Raw genomic sequence first — 20257 nt, forward strand, 5'->3', positions numbered from 1 at the left:
ACTTTCAACCAAGAGGCAGCACACTTGGTGCCTGGCAGAGTGGTACCCACCTGTAATCTGAGGCTCAGGAGGCTGAGGCCATAGGACTGCAAGTTTGAGGCCAGCCTCAGCAACATAGCAACACCCTATCTCAAAATGGAAAATAAAGGGTCAGTGGTGAAGCATCCCTGGGTTCAATCCCCAGTAAAAAATAAATAAATAAAAGAGTCAGCCCAGGTGGGTCTTTGCTGTTCTGTGCGGATTTCCTCTGGGGCAGCTCTGCTGGACATGGCAACTCAAGGTCAGCATCTGCATGTGGATCCTGTCTCCCTCTGTGCATATGAGGCCCCCACCCTGCTGCCTTTCCTGTGGCCAGTTGTCTGGTGCATCCTCAGGGCCACTGCCTGCCCAATGACTCCAGAGCACCCAGGTGACAGTGCCAGATGGAATGTTCTGCTGGAGCCCTCCTCTACGTGGCTTTGCCTGGTGCCTGGCACAGCAGCCTCTGGCTGAGCACTGAATCTCAGGCCGCTTCGCCATCTGCATTCCACCCCTAAACAGCTCCAGGCACTGCTGTGGCAGGTGGAGAGCAAGAGGAGCCGAGGCTGGAGGCCCACCTGAGCCTCCCCTGTAAATCTGAGTCCTTTCTGTGTGCTTGGAGGCCCGGGAGCTCTGGGGCTGATGGAGGGCACCCCACAGAGGGAGCCCTATGTCTCAGGCTCTGCAGGCAGTGCCACACAGCAGCAGGAGAGGAAGCCCCTAACATGACACTGTCCAAGGGCCTGAGGCCAGGGGCCACCAAGGGGGAAGGAAGGTGAGGGCCTCCTGGGGTGGAGGGTGTCAGGAGGGGTCACCTGTTTAGGTGACAGTCACCAGTAGCAGGATGGGCTGCTCCTTAGGAGCTGTGGCCTGGAAACTACAAGGCCTTCCCAGTAGTCAACAGCTGCTGCTCGAGGTTCCTGAGGTAGGCTAACCAAGCCATCTCCAAGTAAAGGTTTGAGTTTGGTGATGGTGGCTTTGAGCTACTGGTCTCAGCCTGAGGGGAAGAAATGAACCAGCTGGGCCACACACAGAGGCCCTGTTGGCTGGTCTGGGGAACACCCTGCTCCCTGGGTGGTCCCATCTGGCCTGTGCCCAAGGAGACCCACAGGATGCAGCCTTCACCTCCTGCAGAGACATTTTGCTTCCAGGGCTGGTGAAGGTGGAGGAAGTAGGAACTGAGGAAGGAGATGGCAGGGCATGGAGGGCAGGCCCCTGGATTCTTGGTTTCGTGGGTAGTGAAGAGGACTTGGGGAAACTGCTGCAGGGAACCACAGCAGGAAGCAGGAGCTCTTCTGGGAGCCCTTGCAGTGCACTCCACCCATGGCCTCTGGAAGGGTTCTGCCTCTGTGGGCCTTAGCACCAGTTTGGGTATCCTCAGTGGGTCGGTCTGCAGTGGGCACCTCGGGGCCAGCTGTGCAGAGGAAGCAGAAGCATCCCTGCCTCCTGCCCTGCCCTGTGTCCCCCGTCAGCCCACCTGGTGCTTTCCAAGGAGCACACGGGGCCTGCTGTGTGCTGTGTTGGACACCCCGATGCCAGCCTCACATTTCATCACGTCCCTCTGGTTGGGTCCTCATTGGCAGGATGGAGGTCAGGGCAGAACTCTCCTGAGGGCCTGTGTTGAGAACTGACAGGGTTAGTATGCAGAAGTATTTAGAATGCAGCGGTGCTCAATTAAGACTAGCTAAGGAGATTGTCATTGTTAACCTGCCAACTCCTTCTTCTCCCAAGTAAGGGCATTAAAGGTCACACTCCACTGTCCACTCCACCAATAGTCCTCTCAGGCCTCCTGCCCGCCATGTCTCCTGCAGCCCATTCTGCACAGAGCAACCACAGCTGCCTACAACCCTGGTGGCCCCGGGCACACACACCTTCAAAACCTCCCAGAGGCTTGAAGTTGATTTGACAGCTCCTTCCGTGGTCCATGGGGTATTGCAGGGTGGCGGCAGGCCTGTCCTCGACCTCCCCCAGCGCTCTGCCCCTGGGTGCCTTGCTCCTTGGCAGCTCCTGAGCTCACCGCATTCTCTGGTCCTCTGTGCCGGAAGTGCTCCGTACAAGGGTCTTCCCTGTGTCTGGTCCTCGAGGTCCTCACTCTTTGGATCCTGCAGGGTGTCTCAAATGCACTCTTTGCAAAGACCTTTTGGTCCCCCTCATTAATCCCTGAAACTGGGACTCTGGGCCTGTCCTGGGCGGCCTGAGTGGGGCTCCTATACGTGGGTGCTCTGTCTCTGGACCCACTGATGTCCAGAGGGACAAGTAGGGAGTCATGGACACCTGGGGAAGGAAAGTCCATCTTAGTGCCACCCGCAAGGTGAAGCACAGGCTTGAAACACTGGTGTCCAGGAGCCAGGCCCAGGCCTTGGGTGGACATTCTGGCTCACACCTGCAGGAAACCTCAGACACTGTTGCCACAGTGGAGACTTCTCTTCAAATGTTTGTTGCTTTCTAAAATTGTGCATTATTTTAAAATATTTTAAATATAAGTTACTTTATTCAGGCATGTCTATGTTTTTAAACTTTACAATTGAATATTGAAAATTACAGGTAGAAAATAACGATCATGAACTCTCTTGACATTTTAGTGTCAGCCAGACACTTCTTCTCAGTTGGAACCCACGCAGTTCTGCATTGCCCTCTGATCCCGAGTGGCCTGGGCACCCCACCCCGCCATGAGCACCCCCACCAGCGCCTTCAGCCTTCCTTCCAGCCCAAAGTCTGCTCATCCCCCACTGTTGAGCATGAAGGCTGCCTCTGCAAAGGTAAGATGTCCTAAAGCCACGAGGCACAGGGGACTAACTCAAGAGGTGACCTGACCACTACCTACCTGAAGACTGTGGTCAAGGAAACCAGGGGTGCCCACCCATCCCAGCAGGCAGAGTTCCCCAGTTGATTCTGGAATTGCCCAGCCTGTCCTTTAAGGCACAGCCCTGCCCTGCCCAGGCAGGCTGGTTCCATGCATGGCTCCCAAGTCAGGATGCTCCTCCCCACTGGGTGGGGCTGCTTGTTTGGGTGCTGCCCTATTCACGAATCATTTCTGTACTCAGTTAAACCCTCTTAAAATTAATCTTTCTAGACTTTTGCATTTAATATGCCCACTCACTCTGCATGGGGGTTGCTAGTCCAGTGAAGTCCGACAGGCTGGTGGCGGAGTGTAGGGGAGGCACTTCTTGCCCTGGTGACAGTAGATCCTAGGCATTGATGGGTGGCTTGGCCTCGGCTCACCCTGCCTGGGGAGGCACCACACAACCCCAGCTCAGGAGCCTCTAACCCTGCGAGGAGCCTCCCTCCACCTGGGATCCTGCTCTGTGGCTGAGCTCCACAGGCTGCAGGGCCTTGGGCCTCTGCCTGAGTCCCTGCTCTGGGTCACTTCTCCAGACCTCCTGTTGCCTGCGCTGTCAGGAGGGCCTGTCTTCTGAGCATGGCCATTACTTGGCTCCTGTGGCCCATCAGTGCCCTGGGTGACAGCTACTCAGAGCTATGAGAAAGAGCCATGCACCAGCTCTCTCTGGTGGGATGTTCCTTGGTAGATTCTCCAAATAGAACCACTTAGATACAACGCAGACATCTTTTGTTTATTTGTTTATTTGAGATTGTAGTTACACATCGTAGTTGGGTTCATTTTTACAAAGGCATACGTGAAATGAATTAGACTTCAATCACCATTTCCTGGCTTCCCCTATTCCCCCTCTTCTACTCTCTGATTGTCCTGTCACTTGTTTATTGATTGGTACTCTTACATGTATATAAAATTATAATTCCCTTCGGCCTAGTGATATAATGTGTTTTTGTTAAACTCACTCCATATTTCTTCCCATTCCCGTTTCTCCTCCCTCCCTCTTATTCTCCAACTTTTATTCCCCTGATCTTCTCTATATTTTTATAATATCTGATCCCCATCTTCTTTCCTTTATTTTTCTCTAGTTCCACATAGGAGAGAAATGATTTTTGAAGTCTGTCCCATTTCTTTTAGCATGACGGTCTCCATTTCCATTCATTTACTGGCAAATGTCATGATTTTCTTTTTCTTCATCGTGTATATGTACATGTTGTTCACCCCTTCATCTGTCAATGGGCATCTGGGTACAGTTCATAATTTGGCTACTGTGAATTATGTTACTATATACATTTTTAAGTGGCTTGATTGCTATAGTCTGCTGATTGTAGTTATTTTGATAAATACTAAGGAAAGGGATAGCTGGATAATATGCAGGTTCCATTCCAAGTCTTTTGAGAAATCTCCAAAGTGCTTTCCAGAGTGATTGTACTAATTTGCAGTCCCACCAAACAATATAAGAGTGTTCCTTTCCCACATATTCTTTCTAAAAATATTTATTCTGAAGTTTTTAGGTGCACAAAATATGTTTATTTTACATTTATACTTGGTTCTGAGGATTGAACCCAGTACCTTGTGCATGCTACTTGAGCACTCTACCACTGAGCCACAACCCCAGCCCCTCCCCTGTATTCTCATAACAGTTACTATCATTTTTGTTGTTGATAATTGAAATTAGACTGTAGCAAGATGAAATCTTAGTGTACTTTTGATTTGCATTTCCCAGATTGCTAGAGATGTTGAGTCTTTTTTGATATATTTTTTGGCCATTTGTGTTTCTTCTTTTGACAAATGTCTGTTTAGTTGTTTTGCCATTTATTGATCGAGTCATTGGCTTTTTTGGTGTTAAGGTTTTTGTGTTCTTTATGTATTATGGATATTATTCCCCTATCTGAGTAGCAGCTGGGAAGGATTTTATCCCATTCTGTAGACTCTCTCTTCATGCTCTTAATCATATCTCTGCTATGTAGAAGCTTTTAAATTGATGGCATTTCACTTATTGTTTCCTGGTTTTATTTCTTGAGCTTCATGGGTTTTGCTGAAAAAGTTGTTACCTGAATCTATATGATGGAGTGTTTTTGTATAGGTCCTATGTAATTTTTTATTTCTTCCTTAATTTTGGCTCAGATCTTTATTATTTCTTGCCTTCTATTGATTTTGAAATTTGTTTGTTCTTCCTTTTATAAGGCCTTGAAGTGGAGCATAAGCTTATTTATTTGAGATCCCTCTATTTTTCTTTTTAATGTAGGCACTCAGTTGTTTGACTTTTCTCCTTAGTTCTACTTCTTCTCTCCAGCACAGTGGGACTGTGTCAGGCTACATGAGACAGAGAGTGACAGTCCTAGAGATTTTCATATGTTGAATCTCTGTTCTCACTGGTTTCTAATAGTTTCTTGATTTCTTTTTTCACTTTTTCTTTGACCCATCCTTCATTTCAAAGAATATTTTTCAATCTTCACGTGTTTATGTATATTATTTTTCTTGCTGTTTATTTCTACTTTAAATTTATTATGATCTGATAAGGTGCATTGAAATGTATAAATTAAACATTTTTTTATTTGCCAAGACTTACATTGTGCCTTAGAATATAGTCCCTTCTTTTACATGAGCCACTGAGAAGAATGTAAATTCAGCTGTTTGGGGGTGAAATAGTCTGTAGATGTCTATTAGGTCCATTTGATTTATGGTTTAAATTTGGCCATAAATCTTTATCTTTATTGATTTATACTCTGATGACCTTCTACTGGTGATTAGGGAGTGTTGTGTGTGTTGTAATCACCCATTATTACTGTATTGGCATCTATCTGAGATTTAGTGTCAGGGAGTATTTTTTTTAATGTAATGGGTGTGCTGAATATATGTATCTTCTAGTTGAATTTTTTCCTTCATCAGGATGTGGTGGTATTCTTTGTCTCTTCTGATGTAGTTTTGTTTGAAATCAACTTTGTGGTATATAAGAAAAGCCACTCTGAATGTTTCTGGACTTCATTTGCATTGAATATTTTTTTTACCCTTTTACTTTCAGCCTGTGCCTTTGCCTATGAGTCTTTTGCAAAAAGCATAAAGTTGGATCTTGTTTTTTAAAAATACATTCTGCTAATATATATCTTTTCATCAGGGAATCGAGACCATTTATTTTCAGTTATAATGGATATGTGTTTGTGTTTCCAGTCATTTTTAATTTTTTGTTATATTTAATTCTGTCTTGATTCTCATTGTGTTGATTAGACTTTCTCTGGTCTTCATCTATTTGGGAGCTTTGGGATTTGTTTATGTATTCCTCTGTGTGCTTTTATCTTCAACTATTCTTTGTAGTGCTGACTTGGTGGTCATGAATTCTTTTAGTGCATCCTTGTTGTGTTGAAGGAGATCTTTTCTGGAAATAGCAATCTTGGCAGGCAACTGTTCCCTTCTAGAGCTGGGAATATCTCATTTCAGACCCTCCTTGATTTGACAGTGTGTGTTGAGAGGTCAGAAATGAACCTCATTGTTTTGCGTCTAAATGTGAACTCACGTTTCTCTCTTACAGTTTTTAATATTCTTTCCTTCTTTTCAGGGTTGCATATTTCCTTTATGATGTGTCTTGGAGAACTTCTTTTCTGATCCTGTCTATGTGGGGTCCTATAAGTACCCTGTATGTGGATGTATATCTCACTTTTGATCAGGAGAAAGTTTTCTGTTACTATCTCTTGATGCCTTTAGCTCAGATCTCCCTGTTCTCCTCTTTCCCAATGACTCTCAGGTGTGGTTTCTTGCTGTTGTCCCAGAATTCTTGTATATTCTGATCATGTTCTTTTTTATTTCCTTTATTGCCTACTGAGCACTCCAGTTCATACATAGTGCACTTTAGTTCACACATGGTGCACTCCAGTGCATATAGCCTGTCTTCATGCCTGAAGTTCTATTGTCTATGTGATCTAATCTCTTTCTGATGCTCTCACAGACATTTTTAAATCAACTCATTGTGTCTTTCATTCCAGTTCTGATTGGTTTCTTTTCAATATTTCTACTTCTTTGATAAAATGGTCTTTCACCTCTTGTATTTGTTCTCTTAATTCATGTCTTAGTTATTCTTTGAGCCACTGAACATTTTAGTAGTCACTTTTTTATCATTTTTCGTTGGAATTTCATCTTCTTTCATATTTGTGGGATCATTTGTTGAAGGATTCTGAATTTGGGGGTGGGGTGGATTGGTTTGCCTGTTTACTCATATTTTCAGAGGATTAGCACCTGCATATCAGTTGAGATGGATTCCTCTTCCTCTTTTATACATATGTCCTTTCATAAGTAGTTATATTTTGTGTTGTGGGATTTCTCTGTGTTTTTGATGTATGGGTAGATGTCAAAGGCTGGGACCTAAAGTTCCCCCTGGGTTGCTTCTAGTTGGGGCCTAGTTGTGGGTTTGGGGTTTTTCTCTCTCTAGTTCTCTAAGTTGAAGTAACGTTGAGACGTGGATGGGGCTAGATTGTGTGTGGGTGAGATTCACTGTGGCTTTGCTGAGTTGTGATTATTTCTTGGCAGCAGGATCTCTATTCTGTGATCTTGAAGTGTCCCAATCACTTTCCAGACCGTCTGAGAGGAAGGGGGAGCCAGAACTGCACTAATGTCAGCAACAGATATATAACATTAGGATAAATGTGTGGTGTCTACTCTGATATCTATAACACGAACTGTCACCAATATAGGAATGCTGGGGTCAGCATTTAACATCACCAGATACAATAAAAAAAAAAAAAAAAAAACCACACACCTTATCTATATCATGCATTCAACAGCAGGAGTATAGTACATCATCTATATATTAATAAGCACAACATGCATGGGGTAGGAATGATATGAATGACATAATTGTATTATTAATGGGATTAAGTATTTAAGTAAAAAGAGAATAAATAAAAATTAACTGAAAGTAATGGAAAAAGAGGGAGAGGGAACAGGAAAATCTGTCAGTCAGTGGAGGACGAGAGTGATTGGGACCAAGAATGGAGGAATGAACTAAGTAGCAAATGTAAGATCCAAACAACTCAAACCCTTGTACAAGTTTACCCCACCCATGTCCAATGACGACTAATGAACAAGTGCAGGGGAGAGCATTGATGTTAAAGTAAGATGGCATGAATATACACATATTTTTGCACCTATCAGCACAGCAAGAATCCCTCCCCCCAGCCACATCCATGCACTCAAAATCATGAATGATGAGAAAAAGTGGAAAGTGATGCAATGTGATGAAATGATATGTAAGAAATTTTAGAAGTCAAAATATTATAGAATAGATAAAGCATGGGAACATGGAGAAAGAAAATGAAAACAGAAAAGTATAGAAAATCTTAGTGAGAAATAAGGGGCTTGTTTCTGCTCTGGTGGTCAAAGTAATTGGGTGAGGGTGGGTGTTCATTCTTCCTATTTTCTTTGGGCTCTGTGACTCTGGGGTCGAGGGCTGGGCTTGTGCAGTCAACATTTGTGCTCCTCCCCTGGCTGTCTCTGCTGTGGCTGGGAGCCAAGGCTGGCTGCAGTAACTTTCAGTTTCCCAGCACAGGGTGGCACAGCTGGGGTGCTGATAAACTGTGTGTCCCTGCAGCAGGGTGGACAGCAGGCTAAACTGGAGGTTCCAGTGATTGGGGTTTGGCCTTGGCTGAGACTGGAAATTCTGGAGCGTGGATGTTTGAGATTTGATTCATGGCCCTGTTGCCGGGGAGTTGCAGGTCTCTGCTGTACATTGGGGTTTCTGGGGTTTCCTGTAAAATCCACTTTCAGGATGCCGGGACTAACCCTCCCCGGGTTTCACCATCAGTGTTTTGGATTGTGAATTACTGGGTATTGGCCCTGGAGTGCAGGTGCTTCTGTGAGGCTGGATAGGCATCTTTCCCGTAGCTCTCCTGGGCGCCTGGCCCAGAGGGAGCTTTCTCTCTTAGGATCTGGAACCTTAGGGGGTCAGGTATGATTATCTTTGTGCCTATTTAAGTGTCTCTGGTTTAGGCACCCCCTGGGAATTTATTTTCAGAGGGTCCTGGTAACTTCCCATATGAGTTCCTGATCACCTGACTCTGCTTGTAGCTGTGCCCTGCTTAGAGGTGTTTCCTAAGCCCTGTCCCCCCACTTTTCTTGCTGTGCCTGGAAGCACTTCATACCAGCAGAACGCTTCTCACCTCTGGGGCCAGGGGTTTTGAGGTTTGCTTCCACTGAGCTGCTTTCCCTACCAACTCTGTGTCCATTGGACCCAGCCTTCCTCTCCAATCCCCAGGTGTCCACAAGCCAATTTTTCTCTATTTTTAATCTCTTTATCCCCAGCCTCTCTGTCTGCCTGTGCTCCCCGCTCCCCTCAGCAGCCAAGCTGAAGTGTCTGTAATGAATTATTTATTATATTATGTTTAAATTTCCTGACTTCTTGTGTCCCTGTGGTCATTTTCACAGGGCAGTGTTAAGTTCCACTGAACTCCCTTAGTCCCCTCTCTGAGCCGCTCTCTTCCTGCTTTGTACCTCTGGTCCTGAGGAGCTGCCTGGCCGCGCAGCCTGCCTCTAACCCGCCTTCGTCTTTCTCCCCAGAAACCTTCCAAGGCTCTTGATTTGCAGGGTGCCAAGTGGTTTCCTACAAGTTCTGCTTACAGCATGGGATCCCCTTCCAGGGGACAGTCCCACAGGGAATATGGAGGGAGAGCCTGCAGCCCTGGATCCCAGGGCTTTGCTCCTGGGCCTAAGCCTTCCCCTGGCGTTTTCCAGGGTGTCCTGCAACTGCCACTGGAGTCCTGGTGCTTTCTGCTCAGCTGCCAGAACCTTGCCCCACACCACACTTCCCACGTGTGCCCATCTTCCTGTGCGCTCTTTCCACCTCACATGCTGGACTTCTAGCACACTAATTTCTGACCCCAATTTTCTACCCTCCAGCTCTTTTATTCTAAATATGCTTGCTTTAGCAACTTGAGCTGAGAAACATCAGCATTAAAAGAATTCCCAGACCTCTCCGCCCACACCTTGGCAGTCACTGTCCTCCTCTCTGTTTTACAAATTTAACTCTTACAGTTGCCTCTTGGAAGTGGGATCCCGTGGCATTTATCCTCCTGTGCCTGATTAAGTTTATTTCAGGTGATTTCCTTGAGTTCCATCCATGTTATGCAAATGTCCAGGTTTCCCCCTGAAATTCAGGATGTAGGCTGGATAATATTCGAGTGTATGTATATTGTGTCTTTTCTTTTCCACTTATTGACTGACCTGCAGGGTGTGTCCACATCTTGGCTGATGTGAAGAGTTTCCCCATGAACAGGGAAAAGCACACGTCCTGACAATCTGTTTTCAGATATTTGCCAGATGAGTAAGTTTTGGAGATCTGCAATGCTATAGTGCCCACGTTAACAACCCTATAGATATGCTCAAAAATTTGTTAAGAAGGTAGCTCTCATGCTAAGTGCTCTTGTGCAGCTCACGGTCAGCATTTGCCTACAGGTTTGAGGCTGCAGGTTCAACTCCCAGCCCTGCCAAAAAATAAAGGGTAGATTTGAAATTTTAAAATATGTGTATTTGAAGAGTGGCTTATTTTGGATTTATGTAAATTTTATCTTTCTAAATTTCATTTTTTTCAGAGAATTATAGTGATGATCAAATGAGTAATAAGTGCACGAACATTTGGAAACTGTAAAACCCTAAACATGATATTACTAACCATTGCCATGCTATAAAATAAAATAAATAAGTCTTTGTTGAACAGATTCACTAATTTCCCCAAGGAACTTGGTTTGCTGTTGACCTGGCTGCATGTCCTTGTTTCTTTCCCTCTGAACGTGAAGCCTGTGTGGAGAGCCCAGCCTCCATGACCACCTGGGTGTGGGGTTCCCGCACAGTATCCCCAAAGGCATGCACTGTTCTGCCTTCTCCTGTATTTCAGTCCTGCCTGGAACCTCCTTTTAAACCCCAATACTCTGTTTAAAAAATGTACCCTATTGTTTCTTTAAAAAATCTTTTTATTGTCATAAAGTTATAAAATTATATTTGTTGTGGCAAACCCTGGGACTGACCATGGAAGCCAACTCTAGGTGTACATGGGTGGCACTCAGCACCTCCACCATGTCCCACAAGCACGGCCCTTCCCCAAGCCTGTCATCACCTCAAACTGACACTGCACTCCTGAACAATTCCACTGTCTTCCTGTTGCATCCCACCCAATTAGAGACTTTCCTGAGCCTCCACATGAAATGCTCCTTCCAGACAGGGCTGCCTGGGATGGCTTCTGCAGCCAAGTGCAGCTCTCCTCTGGCTTTCCTCCCCTGCCCTCGGTGAGTATTGCCAACATTCCTGGAAACCCACACAGGACACCTCGACTCAGCAGTGTTCCGACTGGTTGCCCAAATAGGAAAGCCTCTACCGTTTCCTCAGAATGGGCTGTGGATGTGCCACCCTTGCTGGCTTTGGAACCAGGTTCACCTCAGCCTTGCAGAGGTTCTGAAGGAGAGGGAGCAGAGGAGGCCATCGGCTCTGTTGGTGAGCAGGAACATCTTTTGCTTTCAACTTGTCCCCAAATTAATAACTATGTTCCGGTGCCCACTGCCAAACTCTGTGAATGTGACATAAAAATACAATTCTGTATTTTCCTTATCCAACTGTGCAGCGTCTCCAGGTCTCACGTCTCCCCAGAACTTAGGTGGAGCTCGGGGCAAAGCATGGAATCAGCCCAAGAGAAGACCCTGGAGCATGATTTCATTGCACTATCAAAGTGTTCTTTAGGGTATCGTTTTTGCTCAGATGTAGTTTTAAAAAGGGTTGTGTTTATCCACTAAAATAAAAAAATAAAATTAGCTAACGAAAGTTAGCATTAGTAACAAAGTTAACATTAGTCGACTTTTCCAAAGAGATTATTCACGTGGGCTAATTGAATTGTTGAAGAATAACTCAAAACCACAGCGAGACATACTCTATCTTTTGGAATGGTTACAATAAACAAATCAACAAATGATTAAAGGGTTTGTGAGAATGTGGAGAAATTGAAACCCTTTTCCAGTGAGTGAGAATATACACTGGTGCACCATTCTGGAATGTGCTCGGGCCGGGGGTGATTAAACACAGTTAAAATAGAGTTACTATATGAATCAGCAATTTCACTATTAGGCATTGCACCAGGATATATATATATAAAAAAAACAACAACATGTTTGTTCAAGCTTGAACATGAATCTTCACACTAGCAGGAGCACAGTTGCATTCAGAGGACAGGGGATTGGATATTATAGCACCTTTGTGACCATTAGAAATTAGAAGCTACCCAACTCACATCAACCAGTGGATTTGAAAAAGGTAGTAACCATGGATTGGAATAGTATTTAGCCAGGAAGACAGGAAGCTCTGGCACATGGGCATGGATGAAATTTGAAAACTTGAGGCTAAATGAATGGAGCAGATGCAAGACCCCATGTGGTTGATTCCACTTATAGGAAGCACCTAGACTAGGCACCTCTGCGTCAACCTGAAACAGACTGTGGCTTGTCTAGGGTGGTGACAGAGGTGAAGCCATGCCTGATGAAGTCTAAGGGGAGAAGTGCAGCTGTGTAGTGGAAAGAAAAGGTCCTCAAGTGGGCTGAATGTGATGGTACAACTCTATGAATAACGAAATATCATCAAATTACGTAGTTTGAACTGGTGCATTGCATGGTGTGTGAATGATATCACATAGGAAATTGTAATAAAAGGCTATTTCACTCTATATCTAAAAACATAAGAAAATAGTAGTGAGGACAGGAAGCCATGCAGGTCTGGGCATGTCCCTGCAGCCCGTGCAGGCGATGCATGCTGCTTCTTGCTGACCTACCCTTGGCGCTGGCTTCACAGAACAGAGGCATTTCCTGGAAAGGGCAAGGCTCCCACAACTTCAGGAGGCTCCCTCTGCCCTCTGGTATCTGCACAATAAACACATTAACAGTGGGCTTGGCTCCTTTCTAATCACATATCTGTTTTCACTATCACTTTCTAACAGAAAATCTACCACGCCAGGCGGGAGTTCCGGCCAGCTGCCTGTAAATGTCAGGGCGGACTCCCCTTTCTCATGGGCTTGGCACTGTCTTGTTACCCCTTTAGCTCGGCAAAGTCCTTCAACTCCATCCCTGGGTTCCTAAGCTTCTGATGCAGTTTTGGAGGATGTCTCGGCTTCTATGACTCAAGTTCCTCTGTAGCTCACAGGGACAAAGGCCAAGGCAGAGTGCGGGCACCCAGCTCTCTTGCCAAACTCTGGCTCTTGAGCCTTTTTTGTTACAATGGTGAGTTTTGGTGACACTGAACCTGCAGATTCAAGCTTGTCACTGGGATAATGAAGGGATTCCCAGACTTGAGAAAGCCGCTTCTCTTTGGTTAGGGCTTAGTGTCAATCTGGAAGTGCCCAGCTCATTTCCACCAATGTGCGTGGCCTCTGAGTCATGGCGTTGGCGAGGTAGAAGTGCATCTTATGACCTGGGAGTCAGCCTGCTCTTCATTTTATGGATTTTAGTTTATCCAGCATTTTCCTAAAACCTCAAGTCTTTTTTGAAGCTATTCTCTTCCAGTTCCGGTTCCCCGAGGTCTTGGTTGTCAAGAGCTGCCATGAGTCACTGCCGCGGGCCAGATGCATCACAGCAGAAGCAGTTTCTCACATCCTGCAGGCAGCCATGTGAGGCCTGCTGTGGCCCGTTGGTTTCCCTGAGCCCTGTCTGGTTGGGCTGTGGGGGCCCTCGTCTCCTGTGTCTCACAGGCTTCTCCTGCACAGGTCTGAACCTTACTTCTTACAGGGGCACCTGCTGTATTGGATGAGGGCCACACCAATGCCTCATTTTCACTTAGTTACTTTTGAAAATATCCTATCTCAAGACAGGTCATTTCTCAGGTAGTGGGTGTTAGGTCCTCAACATATGAATGCAGGGGCACAATTCAGTCACAACAAATGATAACACCCAGCTCCCACGTTTCTATGGGCCTGTGCATGTGTTTGACATGGCCTGTGAGCTCTAAATGACTGTTTCTGCATGATGAAGAAGGAGCTGGGGACTTGATGGGTCAAGGTTTAGGGCTGAATCCGGGAGTTTCTGAGAGGGTTAGGTATTCTTCCAACAGTGGATGAGCCCAGGATGTGGTGCTGTGTTTGAAGGGCCATGTCACACAGCCCTTCCAAACAGCTCAATGCTGGGGAAACAGGAGCTGGACCACGCGTGGCTCTCGCTCAAGTCCTCTGCTAAGGACTGACCCTTGGAGCTGCCTGTCACTGCTGCTGCAAGCTTGAGTCCTGCTTCCATTTTCTGTTTCTTTCTTGTCCACAGTGAGCAATGTTCTGGAACTGCTCATCTACCTTGAGAGAAGAAGTGCAATTGTGCAGACCAGCCGTTCCAGAGACAGCGAGGGTCTGCGTCTCTCCACCACACTGGGCACTCTCCTAACCAGCCTCATCATGCCCTGGCAGCAACCACGTCAGGTGTCTCAGGTCATTTTGGTTTAGAATCTATAAGACAGGAAGGTCCATTTCCTGGCCTTGGGACCACCTGCATGTTGCCTCAGGGAACCTCTCTGCACAGTGGGCACCCTGGCCTGGGTGGCTAAGACGCCCATCTTTACGTGAAATTTTTCCTTTTCCTTGTTCCCGTGGTAAAGGGGTGGCTGAGCCTAATCAGGAACGATGCTGGGGCAGGGGCTGGTGGTCTCGGTGCGTCCTCGTTCCCTCCCTCAGCCGTCATACCCCTCTGTCCTCTTTCTTGTTTATTTTACTTGTTTTCTTGATTTTTTAAAATATCTTGACACATACCAGTTCCTTCATAGAGCACCACGTGGTATGTTGATATATGCATACACTGTGCTGTGTTTGAATCTAGTGAGCGCGTCCATTGCCTCAAACATTGATCTCCCTTATGGTGAAGGCATGAACAATTCCCTCGGTATTCTTTTAACGTCCATGTAACATTCCATTTCTATGTCTCACTATTTCATGGTTTTCTTGTTTCATGAAGTTTTCAAAATGTCTGTGGACACTGCCTCTCCTGTGTCCTTCTCTCCTTTAGCTCACAGTGATGTGTGTGGGGGATCGTGTAAGTGTGTGAGTGTGCAACGGAGTGTGTCGCCCTCCATGTTGAACGCTCTGTGTGAAGCTCTTTGTGTATAGACCAAGGTCTTTTGGGTTCTGTGGGAATGAGGTGACATCTGTGTGTTTGTTTTCCATACTCTGGTGACAGGGTAGGGCCAGGTTTCATTTGCCTTTGCTTCCCCTGGTGTGAGCGATGTCTTTGAGGAGGCTCAGACGGGAGGCTCTGGAGTAGAGCCTATTGCTCAGGGCTGGAGGGCTGTATCTGTGGCCACGAGGGTGGCAAAGGCCTATGTCACTGCTGTAAGGGACAAGTGCAGGGGGTGTCTTGCAAATATATATGTATATACATATTTAATCTTTCAGATATTAGGATGCTTTGTCATTTTAGAAACAAAACCAAACCAAACCCCTTTTTTTCTGGGAAATCACGGGCCCGCCCTGGTCTAGCCAGTTCTTGGGTCACACAAGGCCAGCCTTGAGTGTGTCTTTGATGTGTGCATGCACCATTTCACAGTGACCTCAGGTATCTGGCCTGCACCCCCAAGGCCACGCTGCCCTGCCTGATCATCCCAGGGCTAAGAACCTGGGACCACGGTGCAACCCAAAGCCCCCAGGGTCATTCGACTAGCTGACCTAACCCATCACCTGCCCTGTGTTGTCCTTCCCATTTGGCCCTGTGTGGCCTGGACCCTGCCTGCTCTTGGACCCGAGTGGATAATGCTTGTTTTCCTGAGCATCTCTTGTCTGCTCTTAAGGAGCCGGACTCTCCACATCATCCACTCTCCACTCTCCACACTGCTTCCAACACTCAAACCTCCAGGGAAAGCCTGTCAATCAGCTCCTGGAAGTCAAGAAACCATGCTTGTATTTTATACTTCTTTCAGAGAGATGTCAAAATATTAAAGGAAGAAGAGGCTAAGACCAAGAAAAACATCCTATAAAGCTGAACTCTTATCACACAACATCCCATGTCATTTTCCATGTTTTAAAAGTTAAATAGCAGTAGAAATTGCTGTTTTTTGATCAGGAATAATACAAACAATCATTCACCAATGAAAATCACCAAGCAACAGCTAGATGTCAGCTTAGCAGGTGCCATGGATCCAGGAATGTGCGAAGCAGGAGGAAGTCTCAACCCAGGGAACGTGCAGGGAGGAAAAGCTATAAGACTGGTTTATATGACAATAAAAGACACTTGAGTCAGAAGAAATTTCACACATTGAACATTGTACAATAGATCTTGAACCACAAAAAAACAGACAAAAAAAATCCCAATGGAAGGTTGCTGTCTTTATATAGAAGCGAAAGATAATGTACATGTGCGTGTTTTATGGAAATATGTGAATATATCCATGTCATATGGGTATGAATAATCGTCATAAACTGTTAATAGAAGCTGTTTACACAAGATGATCAAAGGGCTTGAGTGAGAAGTGAGTGAGAGAAAGTGAGACCTCAGAGGTGAGGCCCTGCTCTCTGGCCTCCCTGGGACTGCTGGATACTCGGCGATCAGGTTTGGGGAAGAATGGCTCTTGTTCAGAACAGCAGATAAAGCTCCCTGTGCCTGGATCATAAAAAGAGCTGGGTGAGGCACCCGGGAGGCTGGGAAGGGTCTCCTGCCATGACCAGGTGCCCAGGGCATGTGCTCGCACCTGGCTGTCTCCACTCTGCTCCTGCATCCAGCCTCATAGGCTGCACCTACAGGTGCTCCCGCCCAGCCTCCATGCCTGGGGCGAAGCCATAGACCTGCATCCTGGACGACAAAAAGTGGATGCCCCCTCTGAGTCAGCCTGGCCTCTCTGGGGGAGCACCCCAGCCATGTGCTGCCCTCCACTCAGTCTGGCCCGTGGACATGTCCACCTGGAGGACAGTGATTCTCCCTGGGAGCCGTCCTGTCTTCCAGGGAGGGCTCTGTGCTGTCTCCAGAGCTTCCAACCATCTACGCCCTTGGGCTTGTCCCTGGGAGCATGAATCCCGCTGGCCGGCTGGCGGAGCGCCATCATCCTGAACTGATGCAGGGCTCAGTGGACTGTGGGAAGTGAGGCAGGGACTCTTGGTCCTTCCTGCAGCACCTTCCCTGCCTCATCACTGGTCATCCATCTGCCCAGGGGCAGTGGGGTTCTATCTTGTGCCTCTAGTGCTGCCCATCACCAGGATGCCATCTACCCACTTCCCTCTCTCCTCTCCCATGCTCCTTTGCTGAAGATAAGGTGTGTATCCATTCACTATTGCCTGGTGGTTCTAGGAAACAGTAGGTGCTCAATAAATGATAGTAACAATGGCAGCCAGCACTCTCCGAGAGCTTCTGTGAGCTGGGTACTTCTGTGCCTCAGCTGTGTTACCTCATGTAAACCTTACGACCACCCTAGGAGATCAAGCTCCTCTCGTCCTGTTGTTACACTTGAGGAAACCAAGGCACAGAGAAGTAGAGTCACTGGAAGAGATTTCACAGCAGAACTAGGATGCACACCTGGGTTGCCTGGTTCCAGAGGCCCTTGGGCTGGGAAGCAGTATTTTCTGAACCCTTGTCAACCAGGGACTTTGGCCTTCTGCTCCCACCCAGCTCAGGGGCATCCTCAGGAAATGGAGTTGTAATGTCATGGCCAGTGGGTAGAGACGGGGCTTCCAAGAGCAAGCTTCTAGTCCTCAAGTCCTCCTGGATGACTCCAGGAAGCTCAAGGCCATGCAGCCCCGAGGAGGCAGCCCCATTCCCCAGCATTCTCTCATTCTTGTCACCCTAGTCCTTGGCAGTGGGGTGTGGTGCTGAGGGTCTTCCTCCTGCTCGGGCACCTGCTGCCAGATGTTTGCCCACCTGGAGGACAGTGATTCTCCCTGGGAGCCATCCTGTCTTCCAGGGAGGGCTCTGCGCTGTCTCCAGAGCTTCCAACCATCCAACCATCCATGAAGGAGTCCAATATGGACTCCTTCTGGGCATGTGCCCCTTCTGTCCTGCCCTGAAGCTCCACTCAGCACTGGGCACCTTCCTCATCAGAGCAGACTGTGGGGTGAGCTAGAGGCTAAGGAGGTCATCACCAAGAGCAGGACCAAGTGGGGGGAGGCTTTCAGGGCCTGAGCCTGTGTTTCCGCCTTGCATGGCCACAGCAAGGGCCTCCCCTGACACCATTGTCCTGTGGCTCACCTGGGGCCATGGGATGACAGGCCTCCCAGGTCTGTGGCATTTGTCCCTCCTTTCTGTGCCCACAGTCCCTCACCCCATGCCACCTGACTACCCGTAGCCTGGGAGGGGGGCTCAGCACTGGAACCAGGAGGGTCCTCAGAGAAGTTCAGAGCTGGAACGAGCGGCGTTCAGAGATCCCAGATTCCAGAGCTTGACTAAGAAAAAGAGGCGAGTGGGGTCCTCGGATTCTGGCCTCTTCTAGAGAGAGGCCAGCGTGTCCTAGAGTGGCTGTGGGGAGGAGGGAGTTAGGAAGGGATGGAGTCTAGAATCTGCAGTAGGGCACTTGAGGACGCACCACTGTGGGTGCTCACCCACACATGGCATCTCTAAGTGCCCATAGGATTTAGGGAGCCAGCCTTGGACCTTGCTTGGTTGGATCACCAGATGCCCAGAGGCGTGTAAGCCAAAGCCCTTCCTATTTTGCCAAGCTGAGGACCAGGAACAGCTATTTACACAGCATCTTTGCAAAAGGTATGCCATTGTGTGCAGTAGGCTCTGTGCCAGGGTTATGTGTGGTTTATGATATTTTGATTGCTAGTCCCTTTGACCACAGCTTATATAAAAGTCCAGGAAAATTCAGGGCAAGGAGAGAGCCCGCCTTCTTTGCTCACTGTGACGTCCACTTCTGCCTGGCAGAGAGTGCTCACCTTCCTCACCACCCAGAGGAACTGGCCACCCTATCCTGGCGGTGAGCACGTCGAGTGTGGCTGGTGACTCCTGTGTGGTGGGGCTCTACTCTTTTATTTTTTTAAAATTTTCTTTATTATTAGTTGTTAAAAACATTACAAAGCTCTTGACATATCATATTTTATACATTTGATTCAAGCGGATTATGAACTCCCATTTTTACCCCGTATACATATTGCAGAATCACATCGGTTAAACATCCACATTTTTACATACTGCCATACTAGTGTAGGTTGTATTCTGCTGCCTTTCCTATCCTCTACTATCCCCCTCCCCTCTCTTCCCCTCCCCTCCCACCTTCTCTCTACCCCATCTACTGTAATTCATTTCTCTCTCTTGTGTTTTCCCCTTTCCCCTCACTTCCTCTTATATGTAATTTTGTATAACAATGAGGGTCTCCTTCCTTTACCATGCAATTTCCCTTCTCTCTCCCTTTCCCCTTCCACCTCTCATCCCTGTTTAATGGTGATCTTCTTCTCATGCTCTTCCTCCCTGCTCTGTTCTTAGTTGCTGTCCTTATATGACATTTGGCATTTGTTTTTTAGGGATTGGCTAGCTTCCCTTATCATAATCTGCTCTATTGCCATCCATTTCCCTGCAAATGCCATGATTTTGTCATTTTTTAGTACTGAGTAGTACTCCATTGTGTATAAATGCCACATTTTTTTTTATCCATTCATCTATTGAAGGGCATCTAGGTTGGTTCCACAGTGTAGCTATTGTGAATTGTCCTGCTATGAACAGTGTTGTAGCAGTATCCCTATAGTACACTCTTTTAAGGTCTTTAGGGAATAGTCCAAGAAGGGGACTAGCTGGGTGAAATGGTGGTTCTATCCCCAGCTTTCCAAGGAATCTCCATACTGCTTTCCAAAATGCATTAGTTACAGACTGGTGGTCTACTCTACTTTCGGCTGAATGCCACTCGATGCTGACTTCTGTAGACTTAAGATAAATAATTTTCATGTGCAGAAGATGACATTCAATAGATTGGAGAAATGTGCCTGAGAAGAGACATGTGCACAAAGAATTTAGTTTTTTTTTTCCAGCAGTTAGAACTCAGTTGTTAAGGAATGATAAATAACTTTTAAATATCCACATAAATAACTTTTAAATATCTAAATGCTTAAGTTTGATTTTTGAGACCCATCTTTGCAAATTAGTTTAAAATGCCTACTTTATTTAAATAGCTCCTTTCAAGAAGACACCTGAGCATGTTAAAGTTGGTATCTGAACATGTTAATGTGCAGAGAAACCCTTAGAAAACCAAATTTTTATTTTCAAAGTAGCAGTAAAGAGCACCACCCATGGAGTGAGCCTTGGATAGTGTCTACTCTAATGAGATATGTAACACCAGGGGAAACTTCCTCTTCAAACTGCAATTTTCTTCTCAGAAAAAAATTAATAGTACTCATTATATTACTGAAATTTAAAATAATTGATCCATATAAAGCAGTACTTTTTCTGAGGCATAGTAAGATTTAGTTATCATCATCACCATTCCCATCAAATATAAAAGACC

This window comes from Marmota flaviventris (assembly GCF_047511675.1).
Source record: "Marmota flaviventris isolate mMarFla1 chromosome 5 unlocalized genomic scaffold, mMarFla1.hap1 SUPER_5_unloc_2, whole genome shotgun sequence".
NCBI lineage: Eukaryota > Metazoa > Chordata > Mammalia > Rodentia > Sciuridae > Marmota > Marmota flaviventris.